This window comes from Clytia hemisphaerica, unplaced genomic scaffold (assembly GCF_902728285.1).
Source record: "Clytia hemisphaerica strain Z4C2 unplaced genomic scaffold, Clytia hemisphaerica genome assembly, whole genome shotgun sequence".
Lineage (NCBI taxonomy): Eukaryota > Metazoa > Cnidaria > Hydrozoa > Leptothecata > Clytiidae > Clytia > Clytia hemisphaerica.
In genome coordinates this window covers 2,103,666-2,119,158 of record NW_027104441.1, presented here as the reverse complement: position 1 = coordinate 2,119,158, position 15,493 = coordinate 2,103,666, and positions in this window count along the sequence as shown.

The window sequence follows — 15,493 nt, the reverse complement described above, 5'->3', positions numbered from 1 at the left end:
TCAATAGGAAAACAATGGTTGTTCTCTTGGGAGAAGTGCCTTCTAGAGGTAGTTGGTTATCTATTATTTTTACATCGTTGGTGTGCGTGTGAAAAAGAACAAAGATTTGGTACTTACATCTGACTCCATAGAGTTAATCTGCTCCGATACTTCTTCCTCACAGTCGAAAAAAACAGCATCAAGCAAGGAAAGGACATCTTCAATTGGGTAATCACTGCCTGAATTACTTGAGCTGGCCGCCATTTTGATTTTTTCTTCTTTTTTTTCTTTATTGAAACAAAAACACGTGTACACTACGAACATATATTACAAAACATTACTTAAACATAAAATAAAGTATAAAAATATAGTCCTCCCCCCCCCCCCCCGCTAGGAACTAACGTTATATCGCCAGAGGTACTAGACTATGTAAAAAATAAATAAATAAGTAAATAAAGAGAAAAAAAAGAAAAAATCTTGGAGAAGGAAGCTACAATTGTTAGGTAAAAGCCTAAAATAAAGCACCGCTAAACCTTCCAGTTTCGTTTAAGAAATTCAACAACAGAACAAAGAATAGATTGATTTAGATTTGAGCTCAAACTTTCATCCCCATATAATAAAAGCCGACAGATAAAAGGAGGGTTAAGTGGTAGGCTTCTGCTCATCCTCTGGCGAAAAAAGTTTTTAATACTCGGTTGATCCTCTTTCCCAGAATATGCTGCTTTTCGCCGAATTTCGGCGAACAACCCTTTTTAGCTGGCGAGTGCTTATGATGATGAATTTGTGAAGGAACTCTCCCGGTTACGATTTAGATTTTTCATAGCCTGTAACAAACTAATAACAAATATTTTCATTATTGATAGCGATATTAAAAATGTACGTGCTAGTTTGATACAGGCTCGCTTGATTATTCACATTTTGAATTCAACATGGCTGCCAAAGCGAAGTAGAGATTTTCTCTTTTTTGGAGTTTATTTTGGTTTTTGGAAGTTATAATTTTAGAGTTAAAAGCTTTGTATGCGTAAATTTATGTTCAGTTGTATCTATGGAATGCATCAAGGGAAAGTTGTGTCTCAGTTGCATGAAATAATGATTCAAATTAAGATTTTTTGTTTGTTTTGATTTTGGCTGATGTTTTGGTTACAAGATCTTGAATTTTTTTCAAGTTTCAACAAGTATTGTCACTTTGGAGCCTACAATAAAGCAACAGGTATGTCAAATCTACTTTGTTCTTTGTTAGAGAGCAGGTTTCTTTGGTTTTCTGTAATATTTCTTAAGTTTTCAAAGCTACTTTAAAAGAGTTTTTAAAGTCAAATTTTTGTAAGTTTTTTCTCAAGTTTTAGCCATCAAAAACTGACTCTGGACAAGGGTTCATACCTCTAGTTCGGCCTTCTTGGTATATCATTCTGAAAAGCATGAACCGTGCAGCTGTGATTAAATATTTCTCACATATTTTGTTGGTTTTCAGTTTGTTTTGACTTTTCGCAGACCCGAAAGACTCAGTCAGACTCAAATATTAGAGGAGATGATTTTAGTTGATGGTTCTTAGGGAGTGGTCAGAAAGTATCTACTAGGGGGGAGTGGAGGATATTTTGAAAAATCCCAAAATACTTTCGCACCCCCTCCCTAGCCTGGAAAAAAATTTCGAACCCCCCCCCCCCTCATAAGGCCCAATATTTTTTCGCACCCCCCCCCCCCACTAGAATCTTTACGCAAAAAAAGAATTCATACAGATGCGGTACAAAGAGTATTATTTGTTTGTATGACAGTTTTTATGTCAAAATTAGGTAAGGGAGATAGTTTAGCCCTGTAAAGTTGAGTAGTCCTTTAGGAGATCTACCATTTTGATTGACGTTTACACCACAGGATTTTTTCCGTCGATTTCCATGGTTACGACGGAATTTCTCTGAAGTAAACAAAAGAAAAAAACCCGTGGTGTAATCTGTCAATCAAAATGGTAGATCTCCTATAGGAATAGTCCAGGGTGAAAATAAGAATCAACGAGTTATTTTCTCTGAGTTTCCCAAAGTTTTGGGAGAAAATTACGGCTTATTTTCCCTGATACATAATCTCCCTACATTACAGAGGCATTACTCAATTACTCAAAATATCCTGAGGGGCCACCATGGTTGGCCCCGAAGGGAGAAAATTTTGAAGATCAGGTACTCGAGACCCTAAAATACAAGCTATTCTGTTGTTAAAATGAGTCTGAAAAATAAAATTCTCTGAGTTTGAAATTTCCCTATAAACCTATATTTTCAGGTTTTCCAGGGTCTGTCAAAGCTCTGTGTATATAATTTATAAGATATTAGTAGAGACTAAGGAGGCACAACCATGGTTTGCGCCGACGGGAGAAAATGTCGATGTTTTTCACCACCATTTTAGCTAAAAGACACTTTATTTTGACAAATTTCTTTCTAAAAAGTACTTTTTCAAACCAATCTAATGAGCTGTGAAAGCCACTGATCTACTTCCCTCATTTAGCTCAATGCTACAAACCAAAAGGGCAAGGCGATGATGCCCAAATAATGTTAGTATGACATGTACATATATGAAATAAAATAAATTCTGAGTTGTTGGCCGCTAGGCCGAAAAGTTTTTGAAATCTTGCAACGTAAAACTATGAAATTAGACATCCTACATTTTCTCTTGAGTTGCCCAAAAGATTTGGAACCCCCCCTAAACCCTCAAAAAAAATTTGAAACCCCCCCCTAAACCCTCGAAAAAATTTTGGAACCCCCCTCCCCCTAGTAGATACTTTTTGACCACTCCCTTAGATGTCTTGGTGATACATCTTTAAATTGGAAGAAAACTTAATAAATTTTGAATAATATTTTTGTGACTTTGTCATTTTTTTATTTTTATTATTTTCTGACTCGCCATATAAAACTCGTCCCTTCCCGTAACTCGCTAAAAAAGGTAAAATCGGCCACCATAAGAGCCACCATAGCGGGAAGGCAATCCGTACACTATTAAGCAAACCTATATAGGAGATATATCTATAGAGGTTTGCGAATCAAACTAGTTAAAAGTGGCGGATGAAAAATAATGCCTAGGGTCTGAAGTTTGTCAAAAAAAGATTGTCTTGCATGGGAATATATAGAGCAGTGCAGAAGAAAGTGCTGAGTGTTTTCAACAGAGTTAGTTCGGCAACCACAGAAAGGGTCTAAAGTGTCGCGGAAGCCATGTCTAAATTTTTGCTCGTTGAGATGGCTGAAACCGACCCGAAGTCGATTAAGAAAGATCACTCCTTGAATGTCAGGAACATAAAAAACATGAGATTGCTTGGGTCTCAAAAATTCATAGATTGCTTTTTTGAAAGTTTTAATTGAAGGTAGATCTCGTATATTACCTCCCAGAACATTCCACTGAGATATGCCGTACGGAAAAAAAGTGTTACGGAAACGCTCAGTTCGTATATTAAGAGGATAAATAGAATTTCTTGTTCTAAGGCCACCTGGTGCTGTAAGTCTTACTAGCAGGTAGTTACTCTCAGGTACCTAATAGCCGTCCCCCCCGCTAATTAATTTTTTCGAAAATTTTCCACCCAGGACATTCTTATTCCAACCCCCCGCTTATTAATTTTTGGGAAAATGTTTTTGAAAGTTCCCTCTTTTGTCCTAATTCTGCTGAATTAGCCTCCTTTTCAAAAATTTTCCACCCAGGACATTTTTATTCCAACCCCCCCCCCGCTTATTAATTTTTGGGAAAATGTTTTTGAAAGTTCCCTCTTTTGTCCTAATTCTGCTGAATTAGCCTCCTTTTCAAAAATTTTCCACCCAGGACATTTTTATTCCAACCCCCCCGCTTATTAAGTTTTGAGATTTTTTCCAAAACCCCCCCGCTTATTCCAAACCCCCGGCTATTAGGTACCCGAGAGTACGTAAATACGAAGGCGCTAAATTGTTAATAATTCCATAGAAGAATGTCATTCTTCTAGCAAAGCGCCTGTCAGCAAGACTTTCAAGACCAAGTTCTGAATATAGTTTTTCTTGAGACGTTCCACGAAAACAGCCTGTTATAGCTAAACAGGCATTATATTGAATAGATTCAAGCTTCTGCACAAAGGTAGCATTTCCTGGGCGGTCATATACGATATCACCATCATCAAGATGAGGTCTAATGAAAGATTTATAAATGGTTAGTAGAGATCTCCTAGGCACATGTTTGCGAAGTCGGTTAATAAGACCAATTCCTTTATTGGCCTTTTTTATCTTCTCGTCTAGATGGCGATCAAAAGAAAGTTTTGAATCTAAGATTAGACCAAGATGTTTCTGATACTCACTGGTCGCGATATTAGAATTATTAAAGGAGATTACTGGAGCATTAGGAGGAGTGAGTCTACAGGTATAATAGACTTCAATGGCTTGCTTAGATGGGTCAGGGTTAAAAGACATCTTCCATTGATGAGTCCAGTCAGTTATCCTGGAGAGATCTCTGTTAAGTACATCAAGGCTCAATAGTTGATCAATCACAAGAGAGAATAAAGAGGTATCGTCAGCAAAGATCTTCGGTTTTGACTCAAGGTTTTTTGGAAGATCATTAATATAAATTAAGAAGAACAATGGACCAAGAATCGAGCCTTGAGGTACCCCAGCATTGATTTGCTTCCACTCAGATGTTTTCACATTCAACACAACTCTCTGATGCCTATCGTTAAGAAAGCTACGAATTAAAGAAATCAGTCACCCCATAAGATTTGAGTTTATAGAGTAAGCCATCGTGCCACACCCGATCGAATGCCTTTGAAATATCTAAAAACACCCCCCTGGTATCTAGAGAAGGATCTTTGTCAAACCCTGTATAAATATCATGCGTTATGGATAACAACTGAGAAATGCAGGAATCCCCCTCCCGAAAACCAGACTGACAAGGAGAAAATAAGTTATTGTTTTCAAAATACCTGTAAAGTGTATCGTAAATACACTTTTCATATATTTTTCCAAACACAGGAAGAAGAGACACTGGTCTGTAGTTTTTGGCTGTCTCCCTTTTTATAGACAGGAACCACGTTACCTTTCTTCCACTGTGATGAGAAGATGCCAGAGTTGATAGAAAGATTGAATATGCTAAGCAAAGGTTTTACTAGAAACTTACCACAGATTCTGACCATACAAGTAGAAATATTATCCCACCCATGGGCTTTGTTAACATTCAAAGAATTAATAATAGACTCGATTTTTTCTTCTTCAAATACAAGATTATCCAGTCTAGAGTTAGCAAGAAATTGTTCAGGTGGCAAAACACTGCCAGTATCGATAAGTGAGCATTGGTTTGAGAAAAAAGAGTTAAAAATATCGGCCTTCTCAGAAACATCACTTACAAGGACGTTTCTTTCATTTCGAATAGGTGGAATTTTTGGGGTTTTACGTACGTTCAGAAACTGCTTCAGAGTAGACCAGTATTTCTTACTTCCTATGTTTGGATCATTTAAAGAGTTGCCAAGACGAGAAAAATAACTATCCTTGGCAGTCTTGATGGCCAATATGCACCTGTCAACCATGTCATCAAGTGTCTGACCATCTAAAGGACTTTCCCATGTTCTCCAACGACGATATATCTTAGCCTTATCCAAAAGTTTGTCTCTGATGGTGATAGTTTTATTTGGAACAAAATTAGAAATAATATTAAGTATATATTCAGAAAGAAGGGCAACACGATCTTCTACGTTGAGTCCCAGAAAGGAGGTTTCCCCATCAATGGCATTCAGGGCAAGCACGATTCCCCTCTCATCAGCACGAGAAAAGTCCCAAAATCTTGCGTTTATAAGCTGGAGGGAATATAGTTCGAAAGTTTAGTTTTACGAAGGGTATCTGGTGGTGGCAACGTGGATTAAGTGAAGGTAAAACCCTGGAATCTAAAACAGGAGTCCGCAAAGATGAAAAAAATAAGATCAATGCAAGAAGGAGAACACCGAGGACGAAGATGAGTCGGCTCATCAATTAGTTGATGTAACCCATATTGTGAAGCTAACTCGCTAATGTCCTCTCCTTGAGAATTTGTAATGTAATTTGCGTTAGAGTCACCGAGGAAAATAGCTAAAGTAGGAGAAACATCATACTTCTGATAGTTTCCTCCAATTTTTGTTTAAATGCAGAAAATTCTTCTGCATTTTGACTAGGAGTTCGGTAGAGAAAACAAAGAAAAAGTTTTTTCGAACCAGAATTAACTTCACAAAAGAAAGACCCCTTCTATAATAAAAACAAACACCACCTATTTTTAGTTAGATGGGTGATCACATCTGAGCAACTCATAATTTTCTATCTTTAACCTCGAATCATCGCTCTCGATAGAGGAATCAAGAAACGACTCACCAACACAGAAGATGTCTAACTTATGAGCACTCAGAAAGGCAGTAATTTGAGCAATCTTTGAAAGTTTATTAACCCAAACGCTGTTTAGATTCCAATGAGAAATTGATAAGGTGTTATCTTTCTCTCTCGGCCCCGGGTTGGACTCGATATCTCCCGCTAAAATAAGTAGATTAAGCTGAAAAAGTATATAAAAATATTGTAACCAGAAAAGATGGATTTGAATTTTTCTTCCCATTCAGAAGGTTTGGGCACGAATATCTCGAGTTTCCCTCGCTAAAACAATGTGCCTATTGTTCGTTTCCCGTCTATGGAATTCTTCTTTAGTCTATGGTTAAATTGTCTGGAAACGTTAGATAGTTAGGGTTTAGGGTTTGAAATATGTCGTTCTTTGATAAGGGCTAAGGTTTGTCACCTTTTAATAGTTATTTGTCATTCTTTTTAGATTGTCTGGATAGCATTTAAACAGTAACTACTAATATGGTAGATTTACAATATCTACACACATAGTAGATTTACGGATTCTAGTATCTACACATATGGTAGATTTACGGATGTTTACATATCTACACATATGGTAGAAATAAGTGCGAGATTGGCCTGAGAACATAGAAATTAATTCGGCACACTCGTTCCTTCGGTGAATATCTGGAGGCGCTTTCTTCATTTTTTGAATATGTTGATTTTGGGGCCTGGGACAAGTCTTTCCCCTAAATCGAGGCTAAAACCTTGGGAAGGCTGGGGACTTTAAAAGTGATGAAAATATATAAGTCGAAAGTACAGTGGGGATGGTAATGGGGTGCAAATTTTTTCTTATAAATTCAAGTGAGGATGAAATTGAAGTCAATTTGCCAGTGGGGCTCAAATTTTACATCACAAAATCTTTCAAGATTTTATGGTGCAACCATGGCCCCGAAAAGTGGACCTAAAGGCCCGTTCGGGCCAGTGTCCTTCCTCTTATATTTACTTCCGAAGAAGGACACATACGACCAGCACGAAAACAAATTTACTTTATCTTTAAAATCTTCAGAAATCTTTTCAATCTGGAGTTATTGTAATGGCAGAATCAGCTGAGAACAGCAAAAGAAGAAGAGAGGGTGAGAATGAAGAATTATCACCACCTCCAAAGAAATTCTTCCTGCCAGAGATCATATCTAAAACCGAATCTTGGGATCTTCCTGAGGACCTGACCAAGTTCCTCCAAGAACGCTGCCAAACGTACCTTCAGGAGAAAGACTTAGAAGAATTTATGTCTATACCATTACCATCAAATGTGAAAGCAGCGACAAAGTTAGACCCCTTCATAAAAGCCTTGATGGAAAGGAAGGTGCTCAACAAAATTGTTTCCCAAGACAATGAGCACCAAAAGGTGCATGAGAAATTGTTCCATGCTATGGGACCTCTTGCCTCTGCCTGGATGAAACTTCAAGAGGTGGTCGCTAACGACAGTGAGATCGAACCAGCTACGGTCTTGCAAAACTTGAACGATACTGTTGTCCTACTAGGACAAGTAATCAATAAAGGTTACCTACAAAAGAAGAATTTCGATATTGTCAGGATTGAATGACGTCAAGTAGGCGAAAGCCCTCATAAAGGAGAATCTGGATGATTTAAACAGTGAGGCAAAATTCTTGTTTGGGGAATCATTTCAGAAGCATATTAAGGCGGCTGTGAAAGCCCAAGACTCTGCGGAGAAATTTCTTGCCAAAACTGTGACCAAGAGAGGACCCCAAAACATCAACCGGCCCAATCAACAAGGCTCCTCCCAAAGCCAGCAAGGGCCATGCCCAAATGGAGGAGCCTCATCATACAGAGGTCGTGGTAACTGGAATAAAAGAGGTAAGAAAAACTCAATCTGTTCTACTCAAAAATCCAACCTTGCTCAATCAGTGGGATCCAAAGTGCCTCTTTAATGTCCACCTAAAACTAAAAAGTCTTTTTCCGGGCGATTCAAGAAGCAGAAATGCCCCACAGTCAGCAGGGAGGCTGAAATTCTTTCAGGAAAGCTGGGAACTATTGACTTCAGATCAAGTAATTCTCGAGAAAGTGAAAGGGTGGACACTCTCATTAATGGGCAGAACCCAACAAAGGGGAGAGCCAAAACAAATCCCAATGTCCCAGGAGAAAAGGGAGATAATGAGCAAGGAAGTGAAGACAATGATTCAGAAGGGTGCCCTGAAAGAGGTACAATCTGTAAAGGACCAATTCTTGTCAAAAATATTTGTAAGGCCCAAGAAAGAGGCAAACAAATTTCATCCTATAATCAATCTGAAAAGAGTGAATTCATACATGCCATACATCCACTTCAAAATGGAAGGGATGAAGAATGTGTCAGACCTGTTGAATCAGGGAGACTACATGATAAAGATCGATTTAAAGGATGCGTATTGGCACATCCCAATCCATCCCCAGAGTCGAAAATCTTTACGTTTTCGGTGGGAGAAAAAACTTTACGAAATATGTGTACTAGCCTTTGGGGTAGGCCCAGGACCACGAATTCTTACAAAGTTACTAAAAGTACCATTGACAGTCCTAAGGAGACTGATGATAAAACTAGTAGCCTATTTAGACGACATGCTGATCATAGAATTAACCAAGCAGGAGGCAATACAGTCAAGCGATTCAGTATTGTTTCTACTTCAAACTCTGGGTTTCTCCATAAACTGGGAGAAATCAGTACTCCAACCATGTCAGGAAATGGAGTTTCTGGGCATGGTAATAAACAGCTCTACAATGACAATATGGCTACCACAAGAAAAGGTCCAGAACATATTGAACCTCTGTCAGGACACCCTGATAAAGAAAGTAATAACCCTACAGAAACTAGCAAGCTTAATAGGGAAATTACAGGCCAACGACTAGGAATGAGATACGAGGAGGAAGTAAAACTCTCGTTAGAATCTCTGAAAGAACTCCAATGGTGGGTGAACAACATACCATTGAGCCAAGGGGCACCTGTGAAACTAGGGAATCCAGATTTGGTGATCTACACGGATGCCTCCTCACAGGAAGGCTGGGGAGCGTCCCTGAAAAACGGAGTGTCGACAGGGGGGTGTGGACCAAGGAAGAGAAGAAGTTCTCAAAATCTCAGAGTCCCAAACAACACTCCCACCATTTTCACAGTGTCATTGTCTGTGTCTTCATTTGTTTTTGTCATGTTTGTTTACATTTTTCAGTTTGGTCTGCAATTTACACACTTTTCTACCACTTTTGGTATTTTTCTTTAGTTTTGTGAAATTTATATGTTTGGTCAGTATTTTATTCATTAATTTATGTCAATTCAATATCTACTTTGCATTTTCACTAATTTATTTCATTGTTTGTCAAATTAATTTTTGGGTCTGTAATTTATACATCTGTTCTGCAGAATGCATAAATAGAGGTCAGTTCAGCCACTTGCCTCACTTCAACAGAGACATTCAAGGAGTCAACACCAATCATCAAATTAGTCTCTTATGCAAACTTAGTCACTTTTTTCATACACTTGGTGTTAGTCCAACACACCCTGTGTACATGCTGCCTGCACATAGCTATCACATTCAGGCCAGTTGGTGAGTTTTTCTTTTTTTGTTTTCCCTTCCTTTGCCTTTTGCTTTCTTACAGTAGCTATTAGGTTTAAGATACATTTTTCATTACTCATTTTTCTACTAGCATTCAATTATACTTAGCTTACACATAGAACTTTGTCATTCAAACTTCAATTTTTATTTTATTTTCATATATACATTAGGACTTAGTTTTTGTTCAATTTTCTATTTCAGTTTGAACATATCCAATGCACTTTACAGTGTTAACCATTACAAACACGGCTTCCGCCTACTTTCATTGACTCATGTTTGCTCATCTCTGACCCCACAAATACATCGCAAGTAAATTCAAGCCAGATTGACGACTCTGTAAGTGACTTTGACCTATCTTGTTTTAGTTCATACACACTGAGGTTAAAAATCAATGAAACTTTATTTCTAAACTGTCTATTTTCTTTTTCCAGCACAACTCAGAATTTGTTCACCATGATGGTGTTACTCATTTGAATAAAAAGAATTCACCAAAGAAATTACGCAACTTTACTATGAAGAAAATTGGTGTTGTGGACACCAAATCAAAAATAAGGAAATGTGTATACGAAGTTGCTTGGAAAGATGAAGAGACATAGAGAATTTGTTGTCAGGTAATTTTTGCTCCTTATCAGAATTGAAATACTTTCTTTTGTATTTACTTTAAATATTAATAAAATTAATCTCTATAGGAACTACTGTTAATTACATCTGCTATTACCCCAACAAAGAGCCAACCCAGTCATAAAGAATACAATTCAGACTGGCCTTAAAAGTGTTGTCTTGTCCTTCAATTTTGGAGGAGGATTGGTTTTGCAGCTTCATTGATTTTTCAGACATTCTTCTCTCCTGATAATGATCCTAGTGTGGCGCACATGTTCGACTATTTATCAATGAAGTCTGAAATATGTTTTAAAAATCATTTCAGGAAAGCAGCATTATTGCCCAAATTTTTGGCAACTTTAGTCCAGCTGAGGAAAGGCTTGACACAATTTTGCAATGGGTTGGTGCCTGAAGCCACTCCAAATTTCATGGCCAATTATAAGGAGTTCTTAGAGGAAAAATGTAGCCATGGCGGCGTTAAATTATTTAGGGAAGCTAAATTCATTGGCAAAAATGGCGATACATGGATTTTGTCGGATGAGGTATATTATGTGTTTGATTATTTGGTTGGAGTGTGTAAAGCATAGCTGACGGGGTAAGATAAATCCCCATAACTACCAGGGTAAGTTTGGGTGGGTGCGTCCAAAGATTTTAGGAAGTACACCTGCGTATCATCAAATGGGTTGTTCATAAGCACCAGCTTGTGAAGTGTGACATTTTCCTTGGCAAATTTTATAATGCAGTTTACTTTTACTATTTTGTTATGGTATTGCAGATTATGGACAGCTTTTAATCTTTGAATTTCAATTCACAATATCAGAGGTCAAGGATTACCTGAGTTTTTCCACTTTCTCGCACAGCGGCCCTCAAATCCATTTTAAATGTTTTTGACTTCCTAAATTTGTCTTGCTTCTGACATGGTCTAAATTTTATCGAAAAGTTGACTCTGATTGATCCATAATTGGGAACTGACAGCGTATGCTCTAAGAGATCAGAATTGTGATGAGGTCTAATTTTTAAGGACACCGTTTTTCTGTTATATTAGAGTGAACTGGATTAGAAAAAGGCTCCAAAACTATAACCGCGGCAAAGCAGAATAGCATTTTGATCCAAACAGTTTTTCTCTAAGTACCCGGTAGTTCTTGGATGGAGGGGTCTCAAAAGAATTTGAATGCCCTTTTTTTGGGTATGCTTTATTACCAGGATTGACCTCCTGAAATAGTAAATTTGTAAATATCCACTTTTTTAAGTATCTCTGGAAAAAAATTCAAACAGTTCATTTATCCATTTTCCTTTTAATTTTCTTTAGGTACATATCAAAGATTATTCCTTATTCCTGATATTGATATAGAATATATTATGGACGAGCCACTCAGACCCTTCATGTTGGAGAGTATCAAGAGGGAACTATTCACGAATGTGGAATTTATTTAAACTACTTTTAGGCAGTAAGATTACAAAATAATACTTAATGTAGGCTTGGCTGTAGTCGTGTCAAAAAACAATAAAAAGGGAAAAATAAGGATGGAAACTTGTTAAAGCCTGAATACAGCAATTTATTATAATACAGGAATTGACTTCAATTCATACATTTTACAAGAATTTGAATATTTAAGATCGGTGTACCTATTTATTAAGTGACTTTGCTTGGAGACTTGTGTTACCTTGCGTGACCCAGGAGACTGATATTTCACTAGCCATGAGATTGTCTATCTACAGGCCTTGTTTTATTAAGTGACTTTTCTTGAAGACTGGTGTTACCTTACCTTGACCAAGGAGACCTATTTTGAATTGTTGGATCACAAGTGTAATAAGAGCGCATAGAAATAAAGCATAGACACGTATGACGCTTCGGAAAAGTAAGACTTGAAAGTCAGTCAATTTTCGAAATTTACCACAGTGACGACTTTGACGAACTGTTTAGATCTGACAATGCATGCACGTGAGACGCTTCGGAAATGTTGGACGTGAAAGTCCGTCAATTTCGAATTTGACGGTAGTGAAAACCCCACGATTTCAAGTCTACATACATTGCGAACTTGCCTGTTTTTTTTTTCTAGCTCTATAAGCTATCTCTACGACTTTTTTTAGGCTAGAATGACCTGTCAACTTTTATCCTTCTTCACAATAAGCATCACTTGCAGTATGATCATTATTTTTCGGGAAATTTGTTTAACAATCGTTGTATATGACGATGACATAGCAGGACTAATCATTTAGACTTTGCTAACCAGCACCTTACCATTTTAAGGCTCTTAAAAGCTAAGAATATGTTTGGTACTGACTAATTTGACATTTGGACTTTTGAGCTACATTAATTAAATTTTAAAACTTTCGGTTGCCGTAGACTTCAAAATATCTTAATAACTTCCCAACTTACAAGTGGCCGAAAGTAGCAACTCGCAACTTCTGGACTCCAAAAATACCCTGCTTCTCATTATATATCGAGCAAAAACTGTTGTATCTTTTCAATTTCGCCTTTGTTACAATCAGCATTCTGTGGAGGCGGCGGTCAGGAAAAAAAAAATAGAAAACGAAAATACTTGACAGTGGACGAACTCACTAAAATCAATTTACAAATTACACGCTCGTACAACATGGAAGATTTTCGCAGGTTTTCTTTGGATTACGTCATATCTTTGTGTCTTTAGCTTCACTGCTTTGATTTTTTCTTTATTTTCTTAGAAGCGTATACTTTATAAGAATCAAATCAATAACTCTTGATAGACGGTGATATACATTTCGGTAATCAGTTCTTACGAAGTAAACAAGGGATGGCGCACAATATGAGCACATTTATTTTTCTTATAAGCATATACTTTATAAGAATCAAATCAATAACTCTCGATAGCTACGGTGATATACCTTTCGGTAATTAGTTCTTACAAAGTAAACAAGGGATGGCGCACAATATGAAATTTTGAAATCTGGTAACGTCAAGAAGAGCATCGTTGAGAAGTGTTGGACGCTCTCCACAGGTGAATTACTCAAGTGGCTGGTTGGCAATTTTCCCGTGGCCAAAGCAGCAATGAAGGCGAGTGTGTGCTGGGTATTGTGGAAAAGGAAGCCCAACACATATGCAAAAAATTTTTCCCATCACAATTCAAATTTAGAGGGTTTGAGACACTCATCGACTATGATGTGTTAAAAATAGAATTATTGAAAATCACTCCGTGGATTCATGACATTATTTTTCAAATCGGTGTCAACAGAATTAGTATCAAAAAGAACAAATCTAAAACAGAGGAGAGTGTGTTTCCGGCATGTGTCAACGCTGTTGGATCATTGTTATATGCTCATAACAAATATATGAGCAGATGTGCCCTGTCAAATACATTTATATTGAAACGAGGAAAAGCAGACAAGATGAGCATTACAAGGATGAATCACCTGAAAATGTCAACCTCTTTCGATTTTCTCCATCGTAAACAAATAAAAATGGGTAAAAACTTTTTGGAACCTGTTCAAGAGTGGATTGATATGCTAACAGGCGCCAAAGATCCTATGACTAAAGAATTTGTGAAATCACCAATTGAATTGATGAAGTGTGATACAGGTGCTGAGATCTACAGTGATGATCTTGAATGCAGTTTCTTTGATGAGCATGGGACCTCCATGGAGGTACTTGAATAGTCGTTTGGTGAATTCAATATTGAAGATATGACCGTTGATGACGAGCCGCTGCTTGAAGTAACAAGATGTAACAAACCAGCTGAAGTTAATTTTGAGCTACCAATTACCAAACTTATTTGGGAGTTTAAATTCATTAATGTTGGCGATAACCTTGACAAGATGATTCGCCGTCGAAACATGCTAATCAGTTGACAAAACACTGATTTGGACATGTTCAACTAGGGTGTAAACTGGATTTTGAATTTTAGAATTTCAAATTTGTCACAATTTTTTATCAAAATTTATTATATTGTAAGACTTTTTGCGCAATTTTTAGGTCCATAAGTCAAAAATCCACTGTTTGCCCCAGGGGTATCTGATTCGCGGTTGTACCCCAATGTACATAGCTTAACAGTTCTCTCAAAGTTAGCGGGTTGGTTGGAGATTGGCTGTGTCTCAGTTCGTAGCAATTCCATTGACTCGTAGGATTCAGGTACCGGATGGTGAACATTGAGCACGTCGCTCCCCTCGTCTACTACGAACTAGTGTAATAGCAACGAACCGATAGCACAGTTGGGAGAGCAATCACCCGGCAATCGAGATGTCGTGGGTTCAATTCCCACTCGATTCGTTACCTTTGAGAAAACTGGGAAGTAAATTAGTGCAGGATCCGTTGATTCATTACTAAAATTTATTTTGAAATTTTAGAATAGTGACCACCTAAATAAGGCTCATTTTGGAATTCGGTTTGAAGAATGCGGGTCTTTGGACTTTCAACAAAATGCCAACTCTGGTTACTTAAGCTGTCAATGAACCTGATCTATCTCTATCTATTCTAGATAAAGAGACTTTTGCTCTGCTCTACTTTAGTTATTGCAAAGATTGATTGGCTATTTTTCACCTCTAATTTACAGCTTGCTATTTCATTTCTATCCAGTTATCCACGGTTCTTTACAAAAAACAAAGCATTCAACTTCGAAAATATTTTTTATTCCATAAAATATAAAAGCAGAACAATTAAATTGAAACATGGGTGTTTCACAGCCCCAGCGGAACCTTTTTCCTCAGTTGAGTTTCCTATTAAAATGCTAATGGGGATTGAAATTCTATTGTTCCAAGGTTAAAAACCCAGCGGGGATATGGTTTTGGAGTGCAATTTTTAAACATGGAATTTTGAGTCTGCTGAAATCAAAGTCAATTTCCCAGTGTAGCTGAAATTCAAGAGTATTTTACCACCGGGGACAAAATTTTTGCTTAATTTGTGACACAGTGACGTATTTAAATCTTACATAGAGTTTTTAATTTTTCATTTTGCCTAAAATGCTCAGTCAATAGTTAAATTTCCTAAAATTTGGTGGTTTTTAGTACTCATGTACTAAGACCCCACCTAATTTGGGATTTTAGTACACATGGTACCAAAATGTTTTTAAG